The sequence below is a fragment of the Balearica regulorum genome, chromosome 16 (assembly GCF_011004875.1).
Source record: "Balearica regulorum gibbericeps isolate bBalReg1 chromosome 16, bBalReg1.pri, whole genome shotgun sequence".
NCBI classification, from domain to species: Eukaryota; Metazoa; Chordata; class Aves; order Gruiformes; family Gruidae; genus Balearica; species Balearica regulorum.
In genome coordinates this window covers 7611578-7639248 of record NC_046199.1, presented here as the reverse complement: position 1 = coordinate 7639248, position 27671 = coordinate 7611578, and the positions used below count along the sequence as shown (strand labels likewise).

Genomic DNA, 27671 nt, shown 5'->3' with positions numbered 1-27671 from the left:
TACACTGTTGTTTCAAACATACAAGTTTATCCAACACAGCCTGAGAGATGCATATATGCAAGATATATTATCAGAGCTAACTGGGTATAGACTGCTCCTTGATCTGCTAGTACTAGCTTCTGAAGAAGCTGTCCAAGGAACAGCCTCCTCCCTTCCCTCATCAACACTGGGTCCCAGGCACAGTGGCAGATGGTTCTAATTGCTAACCCTTTTTTTGCAGAAATGTACTTTTTCCCTCGATTAGGCTTAATGCTTGCCTTTGATTTTTGTATGATCATGTGTAATCCATATGCAGTAAGCAGATAGCTTGACATCTATGCTAAACTTTCTCCTTGCCAGCACCTATGATCTCACACTGCCCAGGAGGTCTGGAGGACAGACAGAATCTTTATTTTCCTTCTCTAAATGCTGGTGAGAGACCTTTGTACATTCTCAAAATGTAATGATGCACTGCAGTTTTTGGACAGGTTGAGGGGCAGGGCAGAGCAATACTTGGCTCCATGTTGGTGAGCAGGCACAAAGGACACCAGTAAATGTACAAAATCTGTGAAGAAAGAGAGGGTGGAATACCTTGCCTGTGGCATCCGTCTTGTTACATGCAGCAGGAGATGGAAACGAATCATGATTCTTCTTCTTTCTTGTTGGTGCAGGCCACTCAAAAAGATCCTGATATCTCCAAACCAAAGGAGTCTTGGAAGGTGACACAGGGTGTAATATCTGTGAGAAAACAAAATGCAAGAAAACAAAAAAAATCTTTCTCAGAGAAAACTAGAAAAACCAAAACCCTATTGAGATGTCTTCTGTGAATCATGCTAAGATGCAGATGGGCCTTGAGAATGACAAAAATATGTCCATGATAGTCTACAGAAACTGAAATAAGGGCTTTTAATGCTTTTTTAGTTTTCAGTTTTCCAGGCTGGTCCAGTGGCTCGAGGAATTGCCAACAGCTCAGGGCATCTATGCTTAATGCTTCTAGTCAAGGACTTTTACCAGAAGGTCAAAATATACTTTGATCACAATAACTTGAGGTGCTGCAGCACATTCAGCTCACTCCAAGTACAATGATACCAATTTTTGTCTATCAATTGGCAGTAAATGGCACTGACAGGCATGACTTCAGGTAAGGAGGGAAAGGTTAATATGAGAAGCAGTGAATGTCAGGACAGTTTATTTCCAGGCCAGCAGCATTGAATTGATATCCTGGAGTTCAAGGTTTCTGTGGTGGGGCTTAACATACCACACTGATCTGTTTCTCTTGGCTGAAGTGATCAGCTGTTATTATCAAAATGTAAAGTTCTAATCATGTTGGAACTGCCTGTTCTCTGCTGCTGCATATGTGATAGCAATACTTCTAACATATTTTTCCAGCAAAGTAGTTAACCCATCAACAATTGATGGATGCTGTGTAGCCTAAGACTAGATTTTATAAGAATTCACAGATGAGACTTTTCTGAATGTATCAGTGCAAGTAACCAGATCATTCTCAGGACACCTCCTGAAAGAAACTTTTCTGTATCTCTTTTCATTTACCTGCAGGGCTAGTACTCTGGGATGTAAACTGATTAGGTCCTCCCATCTGTACACAGTTTTACTCAGATGCTACTTCTGTCTCAAGAAAACCAATCCCATTCTGCTAAGGAAGCCTTTTCTCTGTGTGCAGACAGTGGCAAAATAGGGCTAAGACATTAATTTTGGATTCTATCTCCTTTAAAGTGCTCATATTTGGAGCCTTTGTTAGCAGAGTTCAGATCTATCTTACCTAAATGCAGGAGCGTAGTGACTGAAGTCCCTAAATCCAAATCCTGGATCAAAATAGTGTAGGTTCCTCATTTAGGCATATTGGTTAAATGCTTAATGATAGGTGGGATGAAGTGAGGTACATCTGGGTGAAATACATGTTTGGGGGGGTGGGTTTGTTTGTTTTGTAGGTTTTATCATATCCATGGGCATGGAAACGATCCTATAACATTTCAAGATTTATTTTAATTTACTGAATTAATAAAATAATTTAAACTTTAATTTTAAAAATCTAATGATGAAGAAAGAATGGAGCAGTCTCCTTCGGTACTTGAAACTCAAACAGCATAGCATTACATTGCAAAACAATGAAATGGACCAAAATGGATGTAAATACTAATAAGCAACATCACAAGGGAAAGAAAATTAATAGGTTGGAAAGATCATTTAAGGCATTATAAGTACATAACATAATTTGTTATAATTCTTTAAAATATTTTGTTAGTTTTGCCCACAAACTTTTGGTCTCTGCTGGAATTATTTAGCTGGAATATCAAATCTAAGACAAATTAGTAAAGATATTTTTTAAGTGAGTGGAATTTAGCAAACCTACCCACAAGCTGTTGGAATTTACATGGTACTTGGCTGAGCACAGGGCCAAGTCTATACAAGACGTGCTTTGGCAGTATAAACATATCAAGATACTATGGGGGTCATTCTATCAGTGATACTAATGGTGAAGGTCTGAAGCAATGAATCTGCTAAATTTGCCCCAAAAACATCGATATATAGCTTCATAACATGAGGTATCTATTATCCCTCTCCCTGATAAATTCACACCTGTGTGGTACCAGCAGAGCATTCCTAGGATGAACCACTAGAACTGCTTTGCTGGCAAGTCCTTCTAGCTACCAGCAAAGTATAGTTTTGTCTTTATAATGTTAACCACAGTAAGAAATTTTGCTAGCATAGCTATATTAATCAGAGGCCATACCTTACTGCAATTCTTGTTAAGCATAGACCTGAACTATTTAACAAGACTGCTGTATAACATCTTCACTGATCTACCCATTGTAAATTACATAGAATTCAGTGGACTTTGGATTTACAGCAATATGAGTGTCCTGGTTTGTGGCTGTGATAGCATTAATTTTCTTCCTAGCAGCTGGCATAGTGCTGTGTTTTGGATTTAGGATGAGAATACTGTTGATAACACACTGATATTTTTAGTTGTTGCCAAGCAGTCAGGGACTTTTCAGCTTCTCATACTGGCCTGCCAAGGAATAGGTTGGGTGTGCCCAAGAAGCTGGGAGGGGACACAGCCAGGACAGCTGACCCACCTGGCCAAAAGGATATTCCATACCATACGATGTCATGTTCCATATATAACTGGGGGGGGTGGGGGGTGGGCTGGGAGGCAGTTCAGCTTGAGAACTACCTGAGTATTGGCATCGGTTGGTGAGCAATTGTGCTGTGCATCACTTGTTTTGTATATTCTTTATTATTGTTGTTGTTGTTACTATTATTCCTTTTCTGTCCCATTAAACTGTCTTTATCTCAACTGACAAGTTTTACCTTTTTTTTCTTTTTGATTCTCTCCCCCATCCCACTGAGGGGGAGTGAGCAAATGGCTGTCTGGTTGTTTTAGTTGCCTGCCGGGTTAAACCATGACAATGAGTCAGAGTCAAATTTAGCCCAAGGAAATCCATTTTGAGCTTTCTTAAAATTGATGTATCTGCTAAAAGATTCACATTGTTGATTCCCCTCCAGTTCTCTGTTTTCTAGAATTCATTCGTCTGTATATTTTATTTAATTTAGTTTAGTTTTGTTGTATTTTAAAGGAATTGGGACAGATCATCAACTGAGGTAAGCATATACATATGTATAGTTTGGTGTCCCTTGTACAAATTTGTTTGTTCGTTCACCTCCAATATATGCAGTAAAGAGCAAGTGTATTCCTCCAGAATTTAGTTGCTGATGGTTAGAAAGACAAGTTCTGACGCCAGCTGTGTAGTTTATACAGGATTCTACTTAATGCTATATAGGGATCCAGTGTTTATTTTATTGTACTGATACATTACACCTCCACATGCTACTATTTTTAGATGCATATTTTTCAAATATGTTCTTGGCTGCAAAAACAATCCCCCAAGAACTGCCCGCATTTGCTATTGCTGTTTATACATCTGATTCTTCTTTCACTTACATTTGTGTAAAGCAAGGGTAATTCTACTGTTATCAGTTAAATTACAGTGATGCAGAAGTGACATAACTAAAAGGCAAATAAGGCCCTGAATCTTTTTTGAGGGATGCTGACTTAGTTATTGACACAAAAAAGCTGTAATTATTGTCAGCAGCATTGCAGAACTAATTAAGCAGCAGAAGCTCTTCATGTATTGTCAGTCAAATGATCAGTTCTGTTTTTAGGACTTTTATTGCAGAACAGGATTAGTTTTCATGGAAGAAACAAAATGGATACAGGCTAGTTTTTGGGAAATTGATTGAACAAACAGTTTTACAGAGTTGTTTTTTCTAATTTGTATATCAAGCAAAACACTTGTCTTTCAAATCATATGGTAGTATCTGAATTCCTAGGTGTAGGGTTACAACTAGGGTTATGGTTTGGACTTAAAAGAGACAAGTGTCAATACTAGGCTTCAGTTACAATCAGCTCTTTGACTGTTAGTGGCATATGAAGAACATGAAGTTGGTGAATGGCAGAGTCTCCTATTTAAAGTCTGAGTTATAAGTAGGCTCGAGTTTGAGACTTACTGAGATTAAAGAACAGTTACCTATGGACTTTCATTGAGTAACAATTGCTCATACAGGGAGATGGAGTCTGTTTAGGTTTCAGACTACTTTCACTCCCCCTTGTGATTTGCAATAGAATCATTACTGTGATTAGGATTAGGGTTGTGGAGAAAGTTAGATCTGTAGGAGAAGGCACTCTAGATTTATAGTGCTTTGTATTAATAATAAATTGAGGTTCGGAGTTAGGGAAAGGGTTAGGACCTTGTAAGAGAGAAGAGCTAGTGTTAGATCTGGTCTCCAAGAATCTATTTGGTTAAATTTAAGGCAGGAAATGCCAATAGGTACTGAAGTATATTTAGTTTTGAACTTTGTCAAGGGTTGAGTTTTGGTTAGGATTCTTGTTAGGACTGAAACTCATTGGGGTTTTTGCTGGGCCTATTTTACAAGGACAAATTTGCATTAATTGAGGGCTGGTATCATCCGTGACTACAGACATATGTTTGTCAGGCTGAAAGTGGTTGCTTTCTTCAAATTAACAAGAGAATCAAGAATAGGTTTAGGATTAGGATGCAGGTTTAGCTTTGGGTTCTGACTCCTTAAGGGAGATTAGGCTAGAGTTTATAATAGGTCTCTGGCTTCATAATAGCACTCATACCACCAAGGCTTGCCAATTACATTCATCTTTGGAGGCGATAAAGGTCTTTTCTTAGCATTAGAATTACAGGCAAGGTAGAATAAGTGTTATAAGTTCGGACTTATCAAGGGAAGTGAATTAAGGTTAGGCCTGAGTCTGAAAGGGGTGGCTACATGAAGTTTACAGCAGTATCTATTGGGATGATGCAGACCGTGTTCAGTTTTAGAGGGGGTTCAAGATGAGTTTCATCCTTAGGTTTAACATAACAGTCAAAGTTAGGACTGGGGTTAATGTTTGGGGTAGGGTTCTGATTCTCTAGTGTATAGAAGGAATTGTTCAGAAAGGTATTAAAAAAGCAGACAGGCCAAGTTTACTCTTGAGATCATCAGGTGTTGATGAACAATTGTTTTTTGGACTGCTGTCGGTCACTAGCCGAGAGCAAACAGTAAGGTTAAGATTAGGGTTAGATAATAAATTTGCTAGGAAAGATGACCTAAGATCAGGCCTTCATTTACTGGGATAAAATAAGAGATGTTTGGAGAAGTAGTATTAATTTTGTGGAGGAGAAGGACTGCTTGCTTAGAGTTATCAATAAGGAGGATGGAGTTTAGTTTAAATATCAGTAAGGTGATCTCTTAAATGTCCAGTAAACTGCATTTAGTGCAGGAGCTGGAAGATGAAGAAGGACTTAAAGTTTGCCATAGAGTCAGACCTTACAATGGACAGCTAAGTTTAGTCCTAAGCTTAGGTTGTTAACTGTTACAAGTCAGCAAAACATAAGTAGTTTGGTGACTCACATCCTTTTAGCATATTATGCATGGCACCAACATCATCATTATTTTAAACCAAAAGAGACAGTCAGTCATCCATGCCAAATAGAACATCTTGCAGGAAACAGTTTCACACATGCAGTCTAATCTGAAAAAAATAATATATGCCACTCCTCACTGGGTGCCATGTGCTGGAAATGTCACTATATAGGAAATTTAGGCATCTGAAATGGATTTGCAAATTTCTTTTCTGGAAATAGGCATAAAAAATATTAGATGTTCTTTTGTCAAAGCAAATTCTTTGGACTTGCCTCAGGAGAGCACAATGGATCCTGTATGTTGCATACAGTTTGTTTATGGGACCTGTTCTTTCTGCTTGACTTCTCTTCAGTTTGTTCCGTTTTCTCACCAGTTTGCTTTTGTATTACTTTTAATGGCCTAAGAAAACTTTCTGAGCTGTTTACTCACCAAAACAGCACACCTGGTAAAAATCTATAGCTTATTCTCATGAATTTAATAGAACAGGAAATTTGAGGAACTGAAATGTGATCTGCAGCAGTACTCAAAGATAGATTAAACCCTTTCAGCAATACCAGTTTACAAAACCTAGGGGACAAGATAGCTTTTCAGCAGAGGGCTTTCCTCAGCCACAATAAAGTAACTCAGAAATACTAGTACTTAGGCCATAACAAGGCACTCACCCTCACAATGATATTCAGCCTAGGTTGGGGTCCATGACAAAGAATAGCAGGTCTGTTATTTATACGGTTTCCTATTTTATTATTGACCTGTCTCTCACTAGTTTGGGCTATTACAGCCCTGCCACTGTGCACACATGTGACAGGAATCGCATAGTAGGAACTCCCACCCAAAACCTAGAACCACTTTCATTTCTGTTTTCTTGAAACAGAGCTCTCTGTGTCACAGAATTCTGAGTATTTTTTAAACACAAGCACGTTCCTTGATAAGTCGTCTAAAGAGTTAGCATGCAATTGGATATAGAGACCAAGGATACTTGAATCATTTGTACCAAACTAGTAAGTTCACTAGATCAAAGACTGCTTGGGGATTCAAGAAAGAAAATGTGGAAGAGGTGGTGAATAGGTCTTCTAAAAATCTGTAATTCAAAAGAAAGTGCACCCCATGGATGCGGCTTTTATGAGAGATTATGACTTTTTTCCATTACTCACACGCAAAAAAGGTTAGGCTGGGTATTATTCTGAGGTGTTCCCTGAGGCGATCTCTTCTCTCACCGGGTAATATTTTGGGCACGCATAACTGGAGACAATTCCCACAAAACATTTTCCATGCTCATTTAATATAAGGACAACAGCTGCAGAAAGATGGGTCAGTTCTGGGTCCAAAATTTAAGACTATGAGTTCACATGGCCAGACTGCTACTGAATAAAAAAAAATTATGTCTGCATGCAACATTGGCCTTTCAAAAGGCTCAGATCTTTCTTCTCATCCCTGCCTGTTTGAAGCATCACTTCTTGCTAAAGTAACTAGTTCTTGCTCACATATTTAGATAGTTTTACTTTGCCCAACTGGAATCCCTGGGTGTCTCTAGTTTGTATTTTATGGGCTACTTCATACCTTCTTTCAAAACAGTTCATGCTGCAGCCAGTCAGCAGGACTGATCCAAAAGTCAGCTGGAGGGTATGTTGCAAATTACATAGTTCCCCAGGCAGACTGAGTGGTTTAATATGTCCTTAAACAAGCTACGATAAGGTGTTGTGAGGCAGCCATGTAAAAGGAAGGCCAGAGCCAGTCTTGTGGCTGCTATTCAGAGGCCACACAGATTAAATCATTTAGTTTTATTTGCACAAAACAGTCAAAACTCCTTTTCAATATTCACACTGGGAATAGTATGCATTTTCACTGGAGAAAGCATTGCTTGACACAGCTAATAGAAAGTTTGCCTACAGCTTCTTGACTAGAATGCTTCAAAAGGGACAATTCAGTGGTACAGGGAGGGATCTGCCTGCACCTTTGCAAGTAACGCTACAAAGATGCAATGAACTAAAGGGCATGAAATGAGAATAAATTCCATCAACATTGCGACAAGCCAACAATCCACAGCATGGTCTGATTCTCTAGGGTCTGCAGGGATTGCACAGTGCAGAAAGGAAAAGCTTTCACATTTTCTAAAACGCTTTACATCCTTCTTATTTGCTACTCGTGCCTGAACTGCCCTTATGGGTTTTCAGATGACTTCTGCTGAGTGCAATCTATTCATCCAGCTAGGCAACAGAAACATTTCCATGTGATTTACATAACCAACTAACATGATCAGCTTGAATTTCAAACATCAATTGTCAGATGGAGGCAATGACAGAAGTGATAGATAGAAAATGATCTATAGACAAAATATATATATTTTCGCCTCACAAGTGTATCACCATGAAAACCATGCTTCACTTATAAATCTCAATTCTTCAGGCACCATAGAGAAAAAAACCCCACATTATGGAATCAATACATGGAGTGAAAACTAAGCCCCCAAACCTGCAGAAAACAAATAGAAGAATTCAAAAGACTGCCTAAAATCACATCTACTGGGGAGCATTCCATGGAAAGAAAAAAAGGGCACCACCCATGAGGAAAGCATTCCCTCTTTCTAACCTTTGCTCATAGGTCCTACTGATGTCAGTGTAAGGTTACAACTAACTGGCTCTTTGAAAATCAAGCCTGTTATTTAGGTGGTCATCAATGCTGTTTGAATTTATCCTAATAGTTAGATGTCATAGCATTTGAAGTATTGCTGCATTTGAAGTATTGTTAGCTGGGAGCACACCTGCATTTGGCTTACTAATTTGACAAAGCCAAGAGAGCTAGACACACATGCTGAGTAAGATGCACTGTTTCCGATTATACCATTGTCTTCCTTCGGAATTGTGTTAGGTTGGTTTATGTTTTTTTTCCAATATTAGCACTTGTTTAAACCAGTTTTCTTCACTTGAGGGCGCTAAAGGTCTAGCTCCGGAAAGGGAATGCACTGCTTGAATTCGCAAACGGTACTCCTCAGTAGTATCACAAGGAAAAAAACAAAAAAGAAAGAAAAGGAACAAAAAAAAACAAAAAAAGAAAGGATCACTACAGTGTAAATAATGTCTTTTAGTTACACATATTAACATGATGAAATCTTAGGTACTAGAGGTGGAAAGAAACTATTGTCATACAGATCATGACAGATGGCCATGTGCTGCTGTCTGTCGTGGATCAGAAGATGACCAGAAGCTCATCCAGGAGAAGTGTCACATCTGCCTCTGTGATCAATACTTTTTCCACCCAGGTGAGCAGACATGCCAGAGTAAGCCCATTAACCTAAACAGGGACCTGAAGATTTTGTTTGTATTTGTCTCCATTGGATGTGATCCTAGTGCTCGCCCCCCCCCCCCCCCATCCATATATGTCCAAATTCACAGCTACCATTCAGCCCTTTTTAGTTCCATGAGTTAACATTGAATTCAGCAGCAGATCTGGTCCTCTCACACACTTAAAGAGTTCACTTCATTCAGATTATCTTTCTCTTCCCTCTGGCTTCTCCTTTTCAAAGAGCTTTTTATGGCATTAATCTACACAGTAGTTATTTTTAAATTTTTTTTAAAGATCTATAAACAGAGCATCTACTTTCTATCACTTCTTCACAATTGAATTGTCATTCAAGCTGTAAAGTACTAGCTAAACTCAAGAGGTAACAAAGCAATATTCCATTGATGTCATCAGTAAAGCCACTTTTCATAGCTAAAGCACATATGACTAATATATTGGTCATGCTGATGTGCCAGGTTGTGGTTTAAATGTTTCTAATGACATTCTGTAACTATTTATATGACTACTGCTTAAGAATAATCTGGCAGTTAATTTGAAACATTTACGGTCTGTTTGAGCTAGAAGACTACTTCCTACAATGGGTTCAGATATTTTAAACTGCTCTGTCTTGGAATTTTTCAGCTGTAGCTTGATTTTGCTTGCAATACTATGTAAATGAGAATGCAACAAGACAGGAGGTGTTCATTATTACACATGCAAAATCAGAGCCTGAACGAACGGCTTCTGTAAACTGTGGGTCCTTTCAATGTTGATTTCATTGTTAACATTTTTCTGCTACTTCCTGGGCTAAAGGCAGGCATATGTCCCAGGTGACCCTCCTACTAATTTATGCTGTTAAAAACTAGATGGCTCAAGTCCCCATGTAGTCAAGCACAAACGTGGAGGTGAGCATGTGGAACAGTAAGTTTCCCTCCTTTGTTGTGGAGCTTACTCAGTTGCCCGTCCTACTGCCTGTCTATAGAAAAACAATTTGTCTCAGAGATGCTAGTTTCCCACCCACTAGCTATGAAACAATGAGCTCTGTGTGGTCACCTGAATTCCCAGGTTTCACTGAAGTGGACATGGAAAGCTGGCAGGAGATCATGAGCACAAAACCTGTCAAAACTGAGAAGCATGAAGGCCCCTTCTAAATGTGCTTTTATGCCCTTTGACAGGTGGGAGGGTTGTCTGCATTTTTTACTAAGCAAGGCATTTCCAGAATGCCTGTGATTGTGGATGCTGAAGAAAAAAACCAGTAAGGAAAAGTGGCAAGAAAGAGAATGAGCTAAATCATCTAAAGATCCTGAACTGTATTGAGTCTCCTGGGAAGAGAAAAGTGAGATACTCAGTGAACATGTCCTCCTATACTGCACACAGGGAAATTAGGTCAGCACTGCCAACAGTGGCTGTGTCTATGATACTGATCACAGTGGGGAACACAAGCAGAAACACAACCTTGTCCGTATTACATGACATGGAAACCACACTGCAATAAATGAGGCGAGGAGACAGCTACGTTCCTTTAAACCTGCAATATACTGGACCTTGTCTACAGTGGGTTCATCTAATCAACATTCCTTTTAACTCCGGTATTGATCAGTGACTTGTATCCACCTGGTAGTTTTAAACCAACTGAGCTGTTTTCATTGACGCTCGTGTCAGCACATATGGAAAAAGACAAGTTTTTCAGAAGAGTGTATATCTGATTTGCATACACAGTGATGGAGGCAGCACATGTAAATCATCAAAATTTACCATCACTGGCTGCTTGTGACACATTTGCTTATCAAATAGCATGCCTATCAGATATCTGGCTTGGGGGAGAGAAGAAAGGCTTGGAAAAAATAAAAATATTGCAACTATGTACCCAAATTACACTGTGCTCCATGCCAGGCACTATGAAATATACAACAAAAACCAGATTCTGCCTCTCATTACAGATGTGTGTAACAAAAACTGTGATCCCTTATCAGTGTAATATGTCTGTTTTCTTACAGTAAATTGCATCAGCTCCTGCATGATAAAACACTGCCTTGTTCTTAGTATACAGTATGATATGTCTCTCTGTTTCTAAAAGTTTTAACAGTTCCCGGATAAAGAGATACTTGTTCTCATAATAACAGAAAGACACTTAACTTTTGGTGGTGTCATGTCCCCACCTGTTTCAGACCACTATGTATCTATGATATTTTATGTATTATCTTTACAGAAAATTTCAAATGCTTGCAATGGCTTCATATGCTTGTCATATTAAAATGCAGCACTGGGAATTTAGAAACCCATTTAGTACAGGCATATGGTTAAGTAATATTTTACTATAAATAATAAAAAAGCAGAAGGAGTAAAAGATTAAAAATATAGAAGCATTACTTCCTTTCTGCACCAGTTAATTCAAACGAAGCCAAAACACAACTAACACATTTGGAGACAAACAATTTCATTGCACTATGCCTTTCAGTATGGTCAATCAGATGGGAAAGACGTCGAGTAACTTGATTTTCACCTGCTCAGAAAGCATGGGTGCATTGCCACTGCCCTGGGAAGAGGCCACAAGCCAAGTGACAGCATTAATCACTCAGAGAGCTGTGAGGTCTGAGCAGAAAGAGATCCACAGTTACAAGAAAATACTGTGCACACTGGTTACATAAGCAGTGAAATCTCCTGTAATTTTGTTGCATGCATTCAGAATCTGAGAAAGCAGAAGTCTGGGGATCTCGCTAGCATTCCCATAAATCTGCTTTGTCTCCTACACCAATTGCAAGACCTAACATATTGCTAGCAATCCAGCTAGCCAAACAGAACTGCAATGAACAGTACAGCTGGTCCTGAGTTAATAAGGACCTACTGCCATGTAATGTGAGTTTGCCTCAGCCCAATACAACCGTTTCTAGGCTCTGCTGGAATACAGCACACGCTGTAGTGCTATTCAACCATGGAGAGAGCTCAGAATGAGGCAGAATGGGAGAATGACTTATGCCAAAGAATTTGTTGGCCAGGGCTGGTTTAGATCTGGCTCATATTTTGTCTGAAACCTCAAATTTTGTTGATAACATGGCTTGGATGACTTTGATTATGGCTTATCCTTATATGTCAATGCCCAGCCTCTAAGATTATCTGTTTCAGCCCTTAGTGGCTTGGGTGTGTTTTCCATATGCCACAACCTTACATTGATACATCAGTCTACAAACTATTTTACTCCAGATTAAGAAAGGAAACAGAGAACAAATACAGGTCTCTTATGTGACCTCTCCTCTAACACATACCTGGAATTTGTGTGTAGAACAACCTACAGCTTCTGTCAGCAGATGGCAAGTTAGTTTATTTGAAGATACTGAAAGCAGAAAATAGGATCAGAATCTCTTTCCTGTTCTCATATTGTAACACATATGAAAGTTTAGCACAATATACAAAGACAAATATTAAATATGTCCTAGGCTTTTGCTTTCTGTGCCAATGTGAGATTGAGTCAACACGTCCTGGTAAGATTACTGAGGTAGCTGAAGAAGGTACTTTTCTATGGTGAGAACCTGGCAGCCTTGTTCACTGGTTAGCTTTTTCTACAGTGCTAAATCCAAGCATTTATAGAGGAGGAGTACAGTTTCCCAAACTATCAGATTGCCTTAAAAGGCACGAGATTTTTACAGAATTTAAAACTGGTATGTTCTCTATTAGCCTTCTGATTGTAAGGATTCATGTTTTTAAGATTTTCTCTCCAATCTCAAAAGCTATGAAGATGAAAGAAATGCTCTCACAAATCATGGCTACTTTCCTAAAGCAGTAGTGGCATATCCTCAATGACAGGATATGTGAAGCCTAGCCTAGAAATTGCTTGTTTCTAACCAGAATGTCACTCAAAATAGCTCTGACTAGGGAGACTGAATTAGAATGATTTCATCCAGACATCTCATAAAAAAGTGATCACATACTTTTTCCCGTACTTTGATGAGAAAACAGGAAACACATTTATTCTTTAAATGACCAGGACAGATAGGACAACGTATGATTCCCACGGTTAACCTCTATGGAACTTCAGAACAGGCAGGACAGGGAAGAAACACATCAATCTTGTTTGCAAATAATCATTTATGATCCCCAAAATGGGAAGAAATAAAATGCAGCCTTCAAACTTAGTAGCTACTGACCAGGTAATCAAACTGCTAGGAACAGCACTGTGAATATGGCAGATACACATATATTTGCACATGAATGTAGCATGTCTATTTTAGAGTCTTGTAAAGTAAAAGCAAAAAAGTCAAAATGGGGCCATGAAGTTCAGCTGTCAAAGAAAGAATGGCCATCAACCTGATAATGGTGGAAGAGACGAAGAGCTCTGCCCTTTACATATTTAGGGGTGCTTCTGGTTGGTGGTTTGACATGGTATTAGTGGAGCCCCTTTGCCTTCCTGATAAGTCTTTACCTGCTTGATATATCATAAAAAAAAGTTTTAGTCTACATTACATTTGAACAGTGCCTCACTGAGGGCTTCTTTCACCTAAGCACCAAATGCACCTGGGCTCTCCAGCACATGGCATAATGTCTTAATGTCTTCCAGCTCACAGAATGTCTTAATCTCCCAAGACACACAGTTCTAAAGTCAAATTAGGCACACTCAGCAAACAGTGCTCTCATCACACTGAAATGAGATTTTGCAATTAAGTGCAGTGAAAGAATAATGGGTCTGATATCATTCTCAGAACTATTTTCAAAATATTTGAATTCTTTCCCTCAAAGTATTTTAAGATCACATTAGCTGATTTTCTGAAGGGAGAATGTGAGTTATTTGGCTAATTAAAAAGCACATAGACTAGCTCAACATTACTACTGAATACAGTACCGTGCTGCATACAGAGTTTAATTGCATGATGTGTATTCATGGTTGGAGGCATAGAAGAAAAGAAAGCCTTTAAAATAGAACAGAAGGCAGATAAACAGGGAGAGAATACATGTATCTGCATGTATGTGTTTGCACATAAATTCAGTGCCAGTTACAAGAATTACTATTAAACTGATGTAAAGAGCTAGTTGTAGCAAATATGTCTGTAGTGTAAGACATAAATCAAGAGCATACAATGCCTAACAGGTGGACACAGTTCACAGTTTGTATAAGCTACTTCCTTGGCAAGAAGCTTCTCTGGATTTCTGCCCAGAGGCCAGGTTCTCCTCACTGATTGACGGGGCTAACCTCACAGCACTTCCCCCACTGGCATATTGCTACGTATTTTGCATTAGGAAGGAAACCTCACCCTAAAAAAAGATGCAGAATGGACAGGAAAATTCTTGGGAAAACAGTACTGGTCTGTACAGTAGCTCAGTTCCCAGTCCAGCATTAGCAGAAATTCCTTGTAGATCTTCTTTTCCCTTCTGCTGCCCATTTTTAATCATTTCCATAGGGACTGAGTCTATTTATTCTGCTTGGCTTCTAGCTGTTTTCTCTGCTGTCCAGTAATGTACTTACTAGTGGATTTCCCAGGGGACTCCACGTTTGATTCACTGTCTCAGTTCTCTAAATTTTTTCCAGTTCAACACTGCATGCCCTAAAATCAATAAATCCAGATGGTAAAGAGTTCTCCCATTGCTAACAGTATAATTGACGTAACTGAAGGATTACTAAAACAAGGTAGTAAGTGGGTATTTATATGAGTATTCGGATGGTATTAGCAAGACATTTCATCATGAGGTTTATATACAATTGTCTACCTTTCATTCCCACTGTTTTCTTCAAATTTCAGACCTTCTATATCTTTCTGACCAACTTACTGCCAGCAACCTCACACTGAACTTGCATTCCTACCCAGGGAAGCTCTGTAATTTGAGAAAAGGACACTGACAACATATCTAAACAGCACCAGGCAATGTCATGATATGAAGAAAAAAAAAATCATTTGACAGAAGAGGCAATATAGCTGTATTTACACAGTGCTGTGCCAGACAAATTAGACCAGCTGTTTCTGTAAATAGTCCACATACAGCACCCCACTAATGCAATGATACTCTTCTACCTCCACAGTAAGGCCTCTGAAACTTGCATCAGTATTTCTGCACAGTGCTGACTTTTTAACTTTTACCTTAATATTTTACCTTGAAGTAATTTACAAAGTATAATAGCCATATATGGAATATACAATTCTAAGTCAATAAAAATTAAATTCTTCTCTCACAAAAGAACTTGGGTTTTCTTATTAAAAAATCTGAAAAACTAACACTTTGGCTAAATCCAAAACTTGCAGGTTTCATATTTCTTGTATATCAAAGGATCAGCAACATATCCAAAGAAAGCAGACACTTCTCCCACAGAATAATTTTGTTAAAATCCTCTATTTCAATCAAAAACAAATTAGACAGATTTTTTTGGGTAATCCTGGCAGAAGGAGCTCCTTAATGAGATCAGGAGTGGTCTGGTACCTATTGGGTAGGATACAAGACTCAAATGACTTAGTATTGTAAACCACAACTTCAGATGTGCTATACAGAAGTAGATAAAGACACTTCAATCCTGAACTGCAGTCTCTGATCATTGTCATAAAAACAAATAATACGTAACAATAATAGCATCTGTTAGGAACATAACAGTGTTTAGACAACCAGAGATGCAACAGAATCTGAAGATCGGATTTTAAATCTAAGTGTACACATATCCAAATATGATTACCTTCATGGCCTATTTTACTGAACACCCATTGACTGATATCAGTGTGTGCTTCTGGTGGTTAGCAGCCCTAAACCCAGTCATTTTAAGAAGCTTAACATACTCAGGCTTGAAAATTTGAGACTATTTTCCTTTTGTAGTCTTTAGAGCCATATCTAGGCCAGCAAAGCCTACAATTACCTAAATATACATAAACACTAGAAACAACTTGTCTTTAAAAAAAAGTGTATTTATTTTTCAAAAATAGCAGCCAGAGTGAGAGAGCAGATGGGAAAAATATTTTTGCCAATCACTGCTTTTGACTGCAGAGTGAGAAGTCTAATTGAGTGGAAAGCTGCGAATGAAATTGAGTAGCTCCCACACCCTGAAGTGCCTGAGAGGTGGAAGACCCAGGGCTGGATAATCCCTTGCTTCTGATTTTTCCTGTCTGAGAGGTGATAATGAGACTTTATTTGCCACACAAGCAAGTGCTAGTTAGAGTTGCATGTATCTGAACACCACAGGACTGACTTCTATCTTGTGCACAGAAAAGCCTGTTTTGCCTTGTATTTTGCTTTTCACATAGGTAACAGTGTAACTAATCACATTTTGTTGACAGAAACCTTGTATTCAGTAAAAATGGAGACAGAATACTAAGCTACTGAAGATCCTGGTTTACAATACAACAAAATCCTGTCAGATTTTCTTAAACCGAAAGGAGTTGAACAATGTTTGCAGATTTATAGGGTTTTAGCAATTGCTCTCCACCTCTGACACACAGGCTGGTGCATCAGCCCTGATTTTGCTTACTAGTGGGATGACTTCAGTCACAAGAAGAGCTATTAGTAGCACCAGGAATTAAATTGATAAATGACCTTCTCTCTGACCTTTCATCTGATCTTTATATGTCATCATTTCTTGTAAGAAACTCAGAGAGTCATCAAGAAATGTCCCTGGCTTTTACCATAAAGTACGGATTTTATTCATGCATGTGCAGAACTCTTCATGTTTTTCACAAAGCCAGTTCAAGACAGTTCCTTGGCTCCTTGATTCAGATTTAAAAAGACTTGTTTCCTTTCCTCTCAGCAGGAAAGACTTCCTCTCTCTGCTCATTACTGTATTCATTTATTCTCAATTTGCTGTTAGGTATTCTTTAGAGGAATCTTCATTTAGACAAAAGGACCTTTGTTCTGGTTTCGCCTCTTGTATTTTCTGCCTACTGGGCCAGAATTAACATATGTAACCCAACAGGTCTAAGTGAGCTCTCCAGTCACTCTTATTTTATTTAAGCTTAATTTTCTTTATCCTTTCAGTGTTTTCCAAATACTTTATGAGACTAGATATTTCTGGAACACAAGAAACATATTGAGAAAATGGAATTGTGTGTGTGTGTAGAAATTGGGGTTTGGGACTGATTCTTTCTCTCTCCCTCTGGACTGGTTCAAGTTTTTAAAGTGCAAAATGATTTTTCTATGCTGTTGTCACTGGAAACTTTTCCACAAGCTTCTTGAATGTCTCTGTCTCATCATTATGCTGCTCTTTTGGCCTTCTTTTTAAAACTGGTGTTTTAGTACTCTAATTTCCCCCTATATCTCTGTACTTAATTACTTAAATCCCAGCTACTATTTTAAGGAAACTTCCTATACAAGAATTTAGTTGCAATATGTTGTACCGACATAGAAGAAAGCAGCTGTTACCTGTTGTGGTCTGGTGTTATTAGGAAGGCATGCTCAATTTGAAACTGTAATGGTTCTGTAATTTGTTCAGCCAGTAGAGTGGAAAAATAATTTCCATATCAGAGGTCATTCAAATGAAATGTGGAGACTCAAATTTACTGAATCCACCCTCTCCACCCTTATGCACAAGGGTATTGCCAATGACTTCAGTTGTCCTATTTGTATGATTACCTTGCACGAGCTTTGTTTGTTGCTGTGACCTGGTGCATACCAAACAGAAATCTAACCATAGCCTAAACTCCACATACAAAACACTGACTTCTAACCCTCTAGAGAAGCACAGGAAAGATGGGGCTCTGCAGGGATTTTGGTGCTTGCACAATCAAAATGCAGCTCTAGCACAAGCCAGACCCAAAGCATCAGCCATTCAAAGAGAAGGCTTTGTCTGCACCCTTCTAAAGAAGTGTTTCCTCTCCTTATGCTTGGGAGAAAGCAAACATAAAAGGCATTTTGCCTTCTTCCCAGGGACTAGCAGAGCTCAGGTCTGCTGTCTGAAGTCTGCAAGGACTTCCAGGAAAGTCTGAATTGTGGAGATCCATTTCAGGGCTTGGGACTATTTATGTAATAAATCATCACAGAGATCAGTGATGGGTGTAAAGGTGTAAAATTAGCTGCACAGTCTAGTTCAAGTCAACATTCTCAGAAAAAGAAAGAAAATCCTGCTCAGCATTTTATACTTTATAGTCACTTAACACCTATGAGCTATAAAATCCAAACGTCATGCATGCTGAAGACAAACACCTTAGACTTTGTAAGTACATTTTGTTTAAGCAAAGCATTCTGTAGCATATTAGCTACATTCAGTTCAAATTAACATTTTTTTTCCCTGAAAAGTAATTCCAGCACACCATTGAGTCTATATAGTGATATTTTTCTTTAGTTTTGAAAAGGATAGAGTATTTTTTCACTGCTACTCCGGTCAAGCATTCTGAACAAAACTTCAAATTTTTTACCTCTGGACTTAGACTAGACAGTTCTGGCCAAAATAAGTATTTCTCAAAAGTACCAAGCTTCTGAAAGCAAAGGGGCCATAGCTGAAACGTTTGCCATCGTTAATGCAATTTGTGTTAGCCATTAGTGTTTACACCAAGTTCCATCTTCTGTGGCAAAGCATATAGGCCTCCTCCTAACTTTAATCTGCTATCACTGGCTTCCTGTTATGACTTGTACAGCATTTACATTGTAATTTAAATGAAAGTGTTCTGTGATTTCACAAGTGATACTGTCAGTTTAATGGCATTTTTATTGCTACACCTACTTTTAATGTTGCTGCACAAAATCAGCAAGAGGAAAAAACCATCCCCCTTTGAAAATATCAATAAGGCAAAAAAAGTCTGATTTCCATTCTCTAGTGGGAGTGCTGTAGTCAATTAGTATTCTGTTAGAGCTGGGTGATGGTTTCCCAGAATGTCTTTCTACTCCTACACTGTGAGCTCACAGCCCATGCACTGAACTTATACAAGTGGCTATAATTCCATGGACTGCATCCAGCATTGATGCATGCAGCACTGTAAGGCTATAGTTTAACAAATGGCTTTAAATTGATCTGCATGTGAGTTACTGCCAAAGGAGGCAATCCCATCTCCCAGCCCTGCCCTTACCCCAAGATCTTACGCCTCCTCTCATGTCAGCAGTAGCTCTCAGGGTGTCACACTGAGCCAATCAGGGAGCAAATCTGACTGAAAAAGGACCTTTTGTTTGTTTGCCTTCCGTTTAATTTTCAGCTGGATTGGCTGATCAGTTCCTGATCCCATTCACCACAGTGTCACAAAGGAGGTGGTGAAAACATGCAGCAATGTAGAAAGGGGAAAAAAGCATAGCTCACACTTAGATTGACTCAAGTTAAACTGTAAAATCACAGACTAAGCTACATACAGGACTAAATTTTTCCCAGTTACATTAGTTCAGCCCTATGGATGTAAAATATGTGCACTACAATAACCATGGAGAGAGTTTTTACCCTGAATACAAGATGGCCAGGGAGATTGTAAATGGCAAAGTTATGTATTATGACAGAGCTATCTATTCTGTGGTAATGTGATATCTAACTGGTTCAGCCCATCCTTAGCAAAAGATCTTTAGTTTATGAAATGCAGTCCTCCCTTACTCTTAGTATTTAGTGGAGAAGAGTTCACATATCATCTCACAAATGCATATTAGGTTACTCATGTCGCCCAACATTAAAAAAAAAAAAAAAAAAAGGGATCTTTTCTATCTGACCAAAATTGCAGGTGCAGACAATAAAAACCAGAAATTACATTTCATGTTCAAATACATTTGGAGCACTGAGTGTCAAAGAAGCAGCTGATGCAGCATCACGTTATATGATGCCTTGCTCCTTTCCTTACACCAGCACAGGGAGTAGGCCCAAACTGAGTCAATCACTTAAGCATGATCTGAACTTAAGCATGTGAATGATCTATCAAACCTCTTAAACACATGTTGCAGTTGAAAGCCAGCAGATGACAGATTGCTGAGCTATTGCCAATCACTAGCCCCCAAAATCAAGATCTACATCTTCAAAACCACTGAAGCACGTGGGAAAAAGGAGAGAATAAAACTGGAGAAAAGAACAGCAGATGTATGGATGCCTGCTGGATAGCATGTATTTCATAAAACATTTGTTCTCTGATCTTCAAATCTCTGTTCCATGAGGGAGACTCTTTTTCCAGTTCTAGTTATGAAAAACACACAAGTTTAGAAGTGGCTGCATAATTCTAGTCTCCACCTCTTCATTACTTTTTTTATACACATTTGTTGTGCTGACACAAAGGTAAGTGGCTTTTTCTGTAAGATGGCTGAAAACAATACACGTGCAGTTAGGAAGAAGCAATTTATAAACAAAGCCAAGCACCATCATTTGTGTTATTTTTCCTTCATGTACTTGTAGAGAAAAAAAATGCAAAAAGTGACTTTTGCTTGCTTATGTTAGCTCAGGGCAAATACTTATTTGCAATACAATCTGCAAAACTTTCAGCAGCCTCTCTTAGTGCTCCCTCAAACCAATAAATTTCATAAGATTGTTAATTTGTCAGCAAAAAATGTAAGGAATTGCAAACTTGAAAATGGTCTCATATGGGAAAAAAATCACTTGGAACAACCCCAGTTTAATTGATTATTTCATCAAAATCTGACAAAATTCCAATATGCAAAAATACTCCCACCAAAACCACATCCTACTTGAAGCATATTGAATTTTGATGCATCTTCTTTTCCCCATCCCTTGTTCTGGTGCTTTAGATAAAAGTACTAAGCCTGCTGTCAAGACAATGTTTCTCTACTGTTGACGTTAGAAGGTAAAGAGCATATCATATAACATTATATGTCAGGAATAATAGAAATGCTCTCTGCACATTACTTAAAACCAAAACTGCTTAAAAATACCCTGAGTTGAGCAAGACCTTTTGATTAATTAAACCAAAAATCTTCTTTCAGTTTAAGAGCCCAATGAGAACCCTTAATTACATAATCAAAAATTATGTCAGGAAAGAGCATCATGAAAATCTAATTATGTGCTTTTTAGTACGTGATTAGTTTTAAGTAGGTGGGTATGATTAAGGAAGAGCAAAAGAGGGGAAATATGATAAAAGAGGTGAATCAGACAGTGGAAAGAAAAGAGGTATCAGAAAAGTGAATAATAACAAACACAACCTTCTCCCAGAGTGTCTTCAAAAATTGGATGTCTTGACTTGATTATAGAATGTATGAAATAAGACATGCTTCTTCCTCAATTATGTGCATTTAGGATTTGACACCAAGCTCACTGAAGCCTATGAAAAGGAAATAGGCTGCATTTCCGATTAATTAGCAGTTTCCATACAAGGAATATGTTAAAAAAGTTTTGTCCATCTCTCCTGACTTTATGATGGAAACAACAGGCTATTCCAAAATGCTGCAAGTCAAGCAGGCGGGGCAGAAGGCTGGCTTGGCTGAACAGGGATCTTCTTCTAGAGCTTAGGTGGAAAAAGAAAGTGTATGGCCGCTGGAAGCAGGGTCAGCCAACGTGGGAGGACTACAGGGATGCTGCTTGCCTTTGTAGGGAGAAAATTCATGCGGCCAAAGCTCAGTTAGAGTTGAAGCTGGCCAGTACTGTGGGGGACAAGAAAAAGTGCTTTTTAAAGTACGTTAATAACAAAAGGAGGACCAGAGAGAATATTGGCTTGTTACTCGATGAGAATGGTCACCTTACAAACAGGGACATAGACAAAGCAGAGACGTTTAATGCCTTCTTCGCCTCTGTCTTCAACAGTGATGACGGGCTCTGGGACCCCAGTTGCTCTGAGTTGGAGTTCCGTGACTGCAGTAGCGATAAACTCCCAGCTGACCCTGAACTTGTGCGGGACTTGATGCTCCACCCGGATGCATATAAGTCCATGGGGCCCGATGGGATTCATCCTAGGGTGCTCAGAGAGCTGGCTGATGTCATTGCAAGACCTCTTTCAATTATTTTTCAACGGTCTTGGGAATCTGGAGAGGTGCCAGTTGACTGGAAGCTGGCAAACGTTCCAATCTTCAAGAAGGGCAAGAAAGAAGACCCTGGTAATTACAGGCGTGTCAGTCTCACTTCAGTGCCTGGGAAAATTATGGAGAAAATTATGCTGGGAGTTACTGAAAAACACCTGAAGGACAATGCAGTCATTGGTCACTGCCAACACGGGTTCGTGAGAGGAAGGGCTTGTTTAACAAACTTAGTTTCCTTTTATGACAAGGTCACCCATCTAGTTGATCAAGGGAAGCCAGTTGATGTCATTTTTTTAGATTTCAGTAAAGCTTTCGATACTGTCTCTCACAGTATCCTTCTGGACAAAATGTCCAGCATACAGCTTGACAAAAACATAGTGCGATGGGTGAGCAACCGGCTGACGGGTCGGGCCCAAAGAGTTATGGTAAATGGGGTTACATCAGGCTGGCAGCCAGTCACTAGTGGGGTTCCCCAGGGCTCCATTTTAGGGCCAGTTCTTTTTAAAGTTTTCATAAACGACTTGGATGTAGGACTAGAAGGTGTTGTGAGCAAGTTTGCGGATGACACCAAATTGGGAGGAGCTGTTGATTCTGTCAAGGGTGGAGAGGTCTTGCAGAGAGATCTGAACAGATTGGAGAACTGGGCAATCACCAACCGCATGAGGTTTAACAAGGGCAAGTGCCGGATTCTGCACCTGGGAAGGGGCAACCCTGGCTATACATACAGACTGGGCGATGAGATGCTGGAGACCAGCCATGCTGAATGGGACTTGGGAGTCTTGGTCAACAGCAAGTTGAACATGAGTCAACAGTGTGGCCAGGCCGCCAGGAAGGCCAACCGTATCCTGGGGTGCATCAAGCACAGCATTGCTAGCCAGTCTAGGGAAGTGATTGTCCCACTCTACACTGCGCTGGTGCGGCCTCACCTTGAGTACTGCATGCAGTTTTGGGTGCCACAGTACAAAAAGGACATAGAACTATTGGAGAGTGTCCAAACAAGGGCAACAAAGATGGTTAAGGGTCTAGAGGAGAAGACGTATGAGGAGAGGCTGAAGTCCCTTGGTTTGTTCAGCCTAGAGAAGAGGAGAATGAGGGGAGACCTCATCGCAGCCTACAGCTTCCTCATGAGGGGGAGCGAAGGGGCAGGCACTAATCTCCTCCCTCTGGTGACCAGTGATAGAACCCGAGGGAACGGAATGAAGCTGCAACAGGGGAGGTTTAGGTTGGATATCAGGAAAAGGTTCTTCACTGAGAAGGTGGTCGGGCACTGGAACAGGTTCCCCAGGGAAGTGGTCACAGCACTGAGCCTGACTGAGTTCAAGAAGTGTCTGGATAACGCTCTCAGTCATATGCTCTGATTCGGCTGGTCCTGTGTGGAGCCAGGAGTTGGACTGATGATCCTTATGGGTCCCTTCCAACTCAGAATATTCTGTGATTCTATGATTCTCATTGCGCTATCCCTCTGCTGAGTCAAACTGTGATATAACATTTTACAAAATGCTGTGTGCAGGTCCCATGATAGAGTTTACAGTATCTCCCTCTTTCTTCTCAAATCCTGAATCCTTTTTGTCATGAAGTTGTGTTAGCCTTCAGTTTTCTCTGGGACATTAGAATTTTTGGATAAGTAGGTACATGGGGCCTCCAAAGAGAAGCTTCAGGCAATGCTGTCTCATCACACTCCCAGATGGCCTGAACAGCACCATGGTTAAAATCTGAGTTGCTGACTAGAAACTTGTGCAACATCATGGGGGCCCCTTGGAGTGGGCTCTATAAGTTAAAGCCACGAACCATGAATTCCTGAATTCTAGTTTTGCACATATTGATGCTGTGTTCTTGGGCAGCCACTTCAGCTGTCTATATCTCAGTTTCACCATTTTGAAATGGACATAACAATACTTACCTCCTTCTGCTACACACCGCGAGTCTAATTAAGTGCTTTCAGAATTTAACTAAATGTGTGTACATTATCCTCTAATTGAAGAAAATTCCAGGCAACCCTGCCTAACAATTCTGTTTCTTTGTTCTCCATGCTCACTCTAAGCCTCTCTATTTGTTCCAAGTCACTCTGCAGTCAAGTTACCTGAGCATTTTTATTCTAAAATTATTTTTATGCTGATGTGAAAAAAGGAAATGCAAATGCTCCACTGGCAGTCTAGGTTCCTGGAGAGTGAGAACCTGAGAAATTATTTCTGCAAAAGTCACTGCAAACTACCTCTATATATCTTGCTTGAAGATAAATAATTTGTAGAAATCAAAGGGATTAATTCTTAGCTAGAATAAATCAGCAGTGGCTTTAGTGAAATCAGTAAGCTACAATGAATTATACAGAGGTAGGTGAAAGGTGATTCATGTCCACTACACACAGGCCAGAATCTGATTTCAATTACACTGATGGAAATCTCTAATAACTACATTATTTTGACTGAAGTTTCTAGAATTACTCTGCATATCTACAGATACATTGACGGGTTTTAAATTAGCTACTGCCATGCAATAAACAGTTGCTGGAGTCAGGGTTTATTCTCTGCTCAGCAGCAGCCGTAAAAGCAAGCAGCATTTCAGAACCTATACGGAAACAGCACACAGAACATCATGGTAGCACTGAACAAACCCCTGACACACATACATCTATAATATATTGCAGAAATCCATTACTACCATCTCTAAAAGGATATAGTAGAACTGCTATAGGTACAGAGAAGGTCAATAAAGATGGTCAACCATGTAAAATGGCTTCAATATGATGAGAGTCTAACAGATTAAGGCATTTTAACTTGATGTGGAGACCACTGAGGGGAAATACACTAAAGGTCTGCAAAATCTTAAATGGTGAGTAAAGCACAGAGAGTAAGCTCTGTTTCTTGCAATACTAAAGTTAATGTGCAACCAATTAAATTATCAGGTTGTTATTTTTTCATATAGTACATCATTAATTGTGGAACCAATTGCTAAAGGATCCTGGAAAACCCAAAAGTTTACAGGTGTGCAAAAGGCTTTAGGAGCATTCATTAGGAAATAGGCCCATTGTTGACTATTAAAAGCAATGGTCCAGATACAACCTGTAGCTCAGGAAATCCTCAAGTGCCAAAATTGTTTTGGGGAACCACATTTCAGCTGACCTACTGATTTCCTATGAGTCCTTGGGCATTTCTATATTGCTTAGTGAAATGGGCCGCGAAGTTGTAAATGCTGAACTGAGATGGTAAATTTAAGGTGTCCCATGAACATCATGTACCAGATCTAGAAACAGCATAACTGTGATCATGTGAGCAATAGCTCTGTGATGCCTGCCTTTCTGCAGCACTTACCAGCTCATATGTAGCTCCACACAAAGCTCACTCCCAGCTTTAAGCTTCTCTTAGTTTGCCATACATGGACTGTTCGAGACCTATATTCACCAAGAGGTCCAGACAAACCACCTTGTACACCAACATACAGGAACCTATAATTCAGTGGCTCTTTTAACACAACAATAAGAACGTACACACAAACACCCAGAGGAGATCAATGCAGGAAGGTAATGTTCAGATACCTTGTCTCTTAGATGCACACTGTACCCAACACTATGGTACACATGCTTTTCACCACAGAGATGTTCAATAATCTGTGAAATTGTGGTGTACTAAATTCCACTGAAAAGCTGTATAAACATTTTCATAAATCAAAGCATGTGAGACTGGAGTTTATTTAGCACCACAAAAAAATAAATAAATGTATGGGATTGGTTCATATAAATCATATATACAATGTGTGCACAAAGGGTCATGCAGAACATGTAATGCACTTGAACATCTGCCTTTGTCATCAAGTCACTTTGAAACTAAGCATGTGTGGCAATTTTTTCATAAGCCAGAAATAGGGATTTGATTCAAAATTTCCTAAAGTTAGCAGAAAGAACACCTGTTAACTTCAGCAAACTTCAGAATGGTTTGCTTTTGGGAAGCCTGACAAACAGATATTCCTTTCAGAAAGGAATAACAATGCTTAAAGGAGAATAAACAAAAACAGTGGGGAAGAGGCAGGTGGGTGGTTTATCAGATATTCCTTGTTGAGGCTAAAGGCTGTATCAGTGTAAACTATTTCTACAATCAGTCTGGATTTCTAAATCTTATTCTACAGCAAATAGGGTCCAAATCACATCCCACACAACTTTCTGGGACCTTTCCTAGAGCCTTCAGCAGACCAATAGTGAATAATGTTTTCTTCTACAAGAGTGAATACAGCCAGTATGCAGACAAACATGTAATTGATGATTATTTTCTTTGGCATTGTGATATCATGTAGAGACCTACCACCTTGGTGCTACTGTGGTAGACAATGTACAAATATAACAGCTGCAAACAACTTACAAGCACATGTAAATTAATTACATCGTCATGAAAGATGGTGAATTTCATGCTAATTGATATGTCAGCCTCCTGATAATTGACTCCCTGACTGTTTTACAAAGTAGTAGTGTTTTTTGTTTGCTTCTGAAGTGCTCACTTGAAAAAAATATTGGCAGTAAAAAATTCTCTTCAAATGTGAACAGTAGTTGCAAACTCCTTTCTTTTTAAAAATGCAAAAAAAAAAATTAAAAGAAGCAAAAAGAAAACAGGCTAGAAGGAACATATATTCAGTTGAAGCTTCATTCAGTTAACACACAATATCCCCTTGCAGATTAAAGAGCTTGCTGGCAAGTTACAGATTTTTGTCTTTAAAATGAAAAGCCATGCTAGCAACTCATAAAATATCCATTCTGAAGTAAGGTTTATGTGTATGTATGAGATAATTTGGAAGGAAATAAAGTAAACAGTAATTGAAAAAAACTCCACACTTTATAAAAATTAATTTTCTTACAGCTAAAAGAAAACCATTTCTAAAAAGAGTGAAAAATCTCCCTTTAATTTTATTCTAAACTTTTTTCTTAATATTTAATCTTTCCGTTCACAAGTAACATCCTTTTAAAAAACCTTACATAGTAATTCCTCTAATGTTGACAATAAAGCTAGAAAAGTATTTTGAAGCGATGTAGCTCATACACAATGTCAGCAAAAAGGCACGCACAAAACAGTAGTTCAGGCATTGCTCAGATAGCATCCTACTGATTTTATGACGGTCTCCTGTCTCAGTGTTTGCTAGGGAAATGAAATTATTGTAAGACTTTTGAAGCAACACAGGAGGCAGTTAACAAATTAACAACTAACTAACAACTTTCTTATTCAGCCACAGGGTGGGGGCGCAGCTTTGGGAATGCTGATTTTTCCTAACAGCGTATTGTTATTTAAGCCTTAGGATCTTTTAGAAGAGAGCCTTGCCACTTGCCCTAAACAGAAAAACACATTTGATGATTTTTAAAAATACATCAACTGGAGACACACTAAGTAAATAAATGAAAATGCTGTAGTGACTGTCAGAAGAAAACAAAAGGTTAAACATAAACAACTTGAAAGAAAACCAGTGAATTTAGAGTCTAATCTGACCTTCTGAAGACTTTGCTTCCCTGTCCTTGTCTCAGACCAGGCCTGCGCTGTGGTGCTCTTCCATCACCCATAGCGCTCCGCAGTACAGCTGAGATCTGCATAAAATCCAGAATTATCCCTTGCTATTCCCTTCCCCTCAGTGCTTTTCCCTCAGACCCCCTGCATTTAGGGAGACAAGAG

The 27671-nt window shown here is 39.1% G+C and overlaps 1 long non-coding RNA gene across 1 annotated transcript; it reads right to left on the bottom strand.

The window, feature by feature from the left end:
• Positions 1 to 27570, bottom strand: LOC142604186 (uncharacterized). The gene is made up of 3 exons (XR_012838066.1): positions 27492 to 27570; positions 571 to 717; positions 1 to 368 (listed from the first exon to the last, which is right to left on the bottom strand). It is a non-coding gene; the product is annotated as an uncharacterized LOC142604186 (long non-coding RNA).
• Positions 27571 to 27671: the final 101 nt, after the last annotated feature.